This window comes from Rhopalosiphum padi, chromosome 3 (genome assembly GCF_020882245.1).
Source record: "Rhopalosiphum padi isolate XX-2018 chromosome 3, ASM2088224v1, whole genome shotgun sequence".
In the NCBI taxonomy this organism is placed as follows: domain Eukaryota; kingdom Metazoa; phylum Arthropoda; class Insecta; order Hemiptera; family Aphididae; genus Rhopalosiphum; species Rhopalosiphum padi.
The window spans coordinates 47,850,975-47,857,661 of NC_083599.1; the positions used below are offsets into that span (position 1 = coordinate 47,850,975).

Sequence of the window (6,687 nt, forward strand, 5' to 3'; positions counted from 1 at the left end):
TTACTAACATCCATATTGGTCATTTAAGCTGATACTTCATAAACACTATAAAAAATGATTTTATATGGTAATTTTAACAAATATTACAAAGTCATATTTTTAACTGCTTATAAAACACTCAATTCTCATGTTAGTGTCTAGAAACCTTGATTACTAGATTATGACAATGATTCTTATTGTATAATGTATACAAGTATTACAAACTCTTATTATTTTAATATTGAAAATCAGCAATTTTATGTTAATGTACAAGTGTATTCTTTACTTATATTTTGTTTTACATTAAAACTCAACAAAACATTCTGGTAGATTTGTACTATCTCTTTTGTTGCTAAGCATTATAATTATTTCTTTAACCATTATACATATTTAACTGACTACTTTGTGTTTTAGATGGCAGTATAGCAGATCACTCGAGGCATGCTGAGACCATGAATTAACATTTCTATCACTTGGGAAAGTTACAACATCTTCCGTTGAAAATGGAATAGAAGGTACTGCTAATATTAATGGTTTTATGCAACGTGCGTGTAATGGGTATTGAATGTAATTGATATTCAATTAATAGTAGTGTTACAAAAAGGTAGTGTCATAAAACCCTAACCATTATATTAAGTAAATGGTTCTTATTTACCATTATTAACTTCCATATATTTCATTTAGGCTCATACTTAATAATAAACACTATAAAACATGTTTTTTATATGATAATATTAACTAATATTACAAATTCATACTTTGAACTGCCTGTAAAACACTATATTCTCAAGTTATTCTCCAACCGTTATACATTATTAACTTACTACATTTTTTCAGTTGGCAGTATATCAGATCAATCAAGGCACGCTGAGACACGAATTCACATTTCTACCACCAAGGAAAGTATCAACATCCTATGTTGAAAATGGACTAGAAGATACTGATAATAATATTGGATTTATGCAATGTGCGTGCAATGGTTATTGAATATAATTGATACTAAATTAATAGCTGTGAAACAATTGAGATTTGTTAAATATCTGAATAAAATAATAGTAAACACCTTTAGCTTGTATTGTTTATTCTTAAAATTTACCTATGCTATAAATATATTTTATTTTTACTATATTTAAATGATCATTATAAAACATTTATAAAACACTCAAATATTAAGTTAATGTTTAGAAGCTTGAACAATAGTTTAAGAAATTTACCATTATTATCTTTCACGTGTTTCATTTAACCTGGTATTTTGAATACACTATAATACATGTTTTTATATGATAATTTTGACAAATTCCCATTTTGAAACTGCTTATAAAACACTCAAAATTATTAAATGTATGCACCGACAGAGGGCGGTAGTGGGGACGACATCCGTCGGCCGATGCCCGATCGCCTCAGAGTAAAACTAGTTGGTTGCGTGTGTGCCGTTCGCCGGACGGCCTTTTGACATAATTGACGGTTGTTTTTACTTAGCTATTGGGTGTAGTTGTTGTTCATTTAATAAAGATTTTTGATATTATAAACGAATTGTTCATATTTTATGCCCGAAGTTAACACAAGTAAGTGTCTTGATCCTTGACTACTCGATTACGAAAATGATTCTGATTTATAATTTTTAACTTGCACATGTTTCATTTAACCAGATATTTTTACTTCATAAAAACTATAAAATATGATTTTACAAGTCAATTTTGACGAATAATACAAATTAATATTTTTAGATTCTGAACGGAGTGATGAATGTATTGATTTTACAATGATGTTTGTATTATTTTTGTGTCCGTCATCACTTTTTGGAGTAGTAATAATGCTTCGGTTTTGACTTCAGCCCCTCTTTGAAAAGACAAAATCGATTTTTTGATTTTGCTGTAACTCAAAAACGAATCATTGTAAATACTTGAAATTTTCAACAAACGTTTATATTAGCGTTATCTATTTGCGATTAAATTTTCAAAATATTTTGACATTTTTTAAGCTACTTATAGATAATTGAAACTTATCGTAGTAAAAAATAAATCAAAAATCGTTAGTCACAATTTTTGTTTATATGCATTTAAAGTTCAAATGTTTAGAAAATATATCGAAATCACGAAAATTTGCAAAGAATTTTGAAGTTGAAAATTCATAAAATCTTTGTGATTTATACTTAAGGTTCACAAATCCAATACTAGGTTATCCATAAGTTTTCCTTCAAGTAACCGTAAACAAAAAAAAATCCATTGTCAATTTAGAAAACATTTTATGTGCGTATGAAATATAATTTTTTACGAAATCGCGTAAAATAACGATATATTACAATTTAAATATAGGTAATAATATAATATATCCAACTAATTATCATTGACTGACAAATCATCTCCGTTCAGAATCGTTTTTCGTATACAATGCTACCCGTCGTTGCATTCAAATTTAACACATCCATTAAAGTGACCAGTGACCTACTCTCCATCTCTACTATACAGCGGAGCGATACCCACTTTTTTCATATTGAAAAGGAGCAAATTTTCAGTTGTACAAATGTATTCTTTAGTCACACTTATAATAGGTACATTTATATTCTACAAAACATTCTGGTATATTTGTAGGTACTATCTTTTATGGCTTATCATAGTTATTATTTCTTATCGTCTGTTTATATATTATGTCTATATTTCATATCATTTTCCAGTTTTACATTCGTATTTGTATTTGAGTTTCAACTGTAAATTGTTTTCAAGAATTTTGTAATAAAAATGAAGTTTGTCTGTTAGTTTATGTTTTGATTGTTTCCATTTCAAAATTATTCAGTGTTGTCCACGTAATAGTCGTTATATAAAAATTGTTGTCCTCCTTACGGTGTCTAGTAGCGACATTCTATCCTCCAACCATTATACATATTTAACTTACTATTTTTTTTTTAGATGGCAGTACAGCAGATCATTCAATACATGCTGAGACATGAATTCACATTTCTACCACTATGCTAAATATCAATATCCTACGTTGAAAATGTACTAGACGATACTGCTAATAATAATGGTTTTGTGCAACGTGCGTGTAATGGGTATTGAATTTAATTGATATTAAATTAATAGTAGTGTAACAAAAAGTCAGTGTCATGAAACCCTGACCATTAGATTATAAGCAAATGATTCTAATTTTCCATAATTGACTTTCAAATATTACATTTAAGGTGATGCTTCATACACACAATAAAAAATGATTTAATATCATAATTTTGATATGATAATTTAAACAAACATTACAAAGTCATACTTTGAACTGCTTGTAAAACACTGTATTCTCAAGTTATTCTCCAAACACTACACATATTTAACTGACTATTTTTTATTTTTAGATGGCAGTATAGCAGATCATTCAATACATGCTGACACATGAATTCACATTTCTACCACTACGCTAAATATCAACATCCTACGTTGAAAATGTACTAGACGACACTGCTAATAATAATGGTTTTGTGCAACGTGCGTGTAATGGGTATTGAATTTAATTGATATTAAATTAATAGTAGTGTTGCAAAAAGGTAGTGTCATAAAACCCTAACCATTATATTAAGTAAATGGTTCTTATTTACCATTATTCACTTCCATATATTTCATTTAGGCTCATACTTAATAATAAACACTATAAAACGTGCTTATATATCACAATTTTGACTCATATTACAAATTCATATTTTTAGCTGCTCATAAGAATCTCAATTATCAAGTTAGTGTCATGAAACCTAGACAATTAGATTAAGTAAATGATTCTTATTTACCATTACTAACATCCATATTGGTCATTTAAGCTGATACTTCATAAACACTATAAAAAATGATTTTATATGGTAATTTTAACAAATATTACAAAGTCATATTTTTAACTGCTTATAAAACACTCAATTCTCATGTTAGTGTCTAGAAACCTTGATTACTAGATTATGACAATGATTCTTATTGTATAATGTATACAAGTATTACAAACTCTTATTATTTTAATATTGAAAATCAGCAATTTTATGTTAATGTACAAGTGTATTCTTTACTTATATTTTGTTTTACATTAAAACTCAACAAAACATTCTGGTAGATTTGTACTATCTCTTTTGTTGCTAAGCATTATAATTATTTCTTTAACCATTATACATATTTAACTGACTACTTTGTGTTTTAGATGGCAGTATAGCAGATCACTCGAGGCATGCTGAGACCATGAATTAACATTTCTATCACTTGGGAAAGTTACAACATCTTCCGTTGAAAATGGAATAGAAGGTACTGCTAATATTAATGGTTTTATGCAACGTGCGTGTAATGGGTATTGAATGTAATTGATATTCAATTAATAGTAGTGTTACAAAAAGGTACATAGATCACTCGATGCATGGTGAGACATGAATTCACATTTCTACCACTTCGGAATGTATCAATATCCTACATGTAAAATTGATTAGAAGATACTGAAAATATTAATGGTTTTATACAATGTACGTGTAATGGTTATCAACTGTAATTGATAGTCAATTAAGAGTAGTGTGACAATAAGTTAATGCCGAGAAATTCTGACAATTACATGAAGAAAGAAATTCAAATTTTGTATTACTAACTTTCATTAATTTCACTTAAGCTTATACTTCATAAACACTATAAAACGTGTATTTATATGATAATTTAGACAAATATAAAAATTCATAGTTTTATCTGCTTATAATAAACTCAATTCTAATGTTAATGTCATCAAACTCAGACCATTAGATTAAGAAAGATATTCTAATTTTCTATTATTAACTTTCATTAATTTCATTTAAGCTTATACTTCATAAACACTAAAAAACGTGTTTTTATATGATAATTTAGACAAATATAAAAATTCATAGTTTTAACTGCTTATAATAAACTCAATTCTAATGTTAATGTCATCAAACTCAGACCATTAGATTAAGAAAGATATTCTAATTTTCTATTATTAACTTTCATTAATTTCATTTAAGCTTATACTTCATAAACACTATGAAACGTGTATTTATATGATAATTTAGACAATTATTACAAATTCATATTTTTAATCGCATAGAGATCACTCAATTCTCATGTTAGTTACATCAAACTCAGACCATTAGATTAAGAAAGATATTCTAATTTTCTATTATTAACTTTCATTAATTTCATTTAAGCTTATACTTCATAAACACTATAATACGTGTTTTTATATGATAATTTAGATAAATATAAAAATTCATAGTTTTAACTGCTTATAATAAACTCAATTCTAATGTTAATGTCATCAAACTCAGACCATTAGATTAAGAAAGATATTCTAATTTTCTATTATTAACTTTCATTAATTTCATTTAAGCTTATACTTCATAAACACTATAATACGTGTTTTTATATGATAATTTAGACAATTATAAAAATTCATATGTATTTCATATTGAAAAGAATCAATTTTAAGTTTTTCTACAAGTGTCTTCTTTAGTTACACTTATTTTATATTCAAATTCGACAAAACATGCTAGTAGATTTGTACTATCTTTTATTATCTATCATAATAATTGTTTCTCCAATCATTATACATATTTAATCGACTACTTTTTTTTAGATGGCAATACAGCAGATCACTCAAGGCTTGCTGAGACATGACTACGCATTCATACCACTTGGGAAAATATCATCATCCTACGTTGAAAATTAACTAGAAGATACTGATAATTATATAGGTTTTATGCAATGTACGTGAAATGGCTATTGAATGTAATTGATAGTAATTTAATAGTAGTGTATCAATTGAAATTTGTTAAAAATCTGAATAAAGGATTGGGAAACACCTTTAGCATGAAATTTTCATTCATAACATTTGCCTTAGCTGTAAAAATCTTTTGATATTATTTACTATATTTATTTCATTAATAGGTTTTAATTTAACCACATCCCAAAGTGATTTAATTTAAATTGTCAAGATTCAATAGATGTTTTACGGTGATTTTATTCAAATATAATTTCATATTATTATGTTCAAATCAGAATTATTTCTGAAGAATAGTAATGTCATACTATATTTCAAAAAATCAATTTTATATTTTCCTATGAGTGTATTTTAATGTTACAATTATTTTACCTTCAAATTCAACAAAACAGCTGGTAGATTTTTATAATATTTGATTGCTTATCATAATGAATGTTTCTTATCATCTATTATATGATTATATTTCATATCTTTTTGCATTTATACATTTGTATCAATTTAATTCATGTTTCAACTGTAAGATTCTTTCAAATATTTTCTATTAAGAATGTAGTTGGTCTCTTAGTTTTTGTTTGATTGTTTTAATTTCTGAATTATTCAATGGTTATCAAACACTAGTTGTCATAAAAAGATTTTCGTTCAACTTATGGTGTGTAGTAGTGACATTTTATCCTCCAACCATTTTATAAATTTAACTGACTAAATTTTTTCAGATGGCAGTACATAGATCACTCGATGCATAGTGAGACATGAATTCACATTTCTACCACTTCGGAAAGTATCAATATCCTACATGTAAAATTGATTAGAAGATACTGAAAATATTAATGGTTTTATACAATGTACGTGTAATGGTTATCAACTGTAATTGATAGTCAATTAAGAGTAGTGTGACAATAAGTTAATGCCGAGAAATTCTGACAATTACATGAAGAAAGAAATTCAAATTTTGTATTACTAACTTTCATTAAT

The 6,687-nt window shown here is 26.5% G+C and overlaps 1 long non-coding RNA gene across 1 annotated transcript; it reads left to right on the forward strand.

Annotated features, from left to right (window-relative positions):
- Positions 1–310: 310 nt before the first annotated feature.
- On the forward strand, positions 311–1,041 carry LOC132927488 (uncharacterized). Its single transcript, XR_009661740.1, has 2 exons — positions 311–494; positions 817–1,041. It is a non-coding gene; the product is annotated as an uncharacterized LOC132927488 (long non-coding RNA).
- The last annotated feature ends 5,646 nt before the right edge of the window (positions 1,042–6,687 follow it).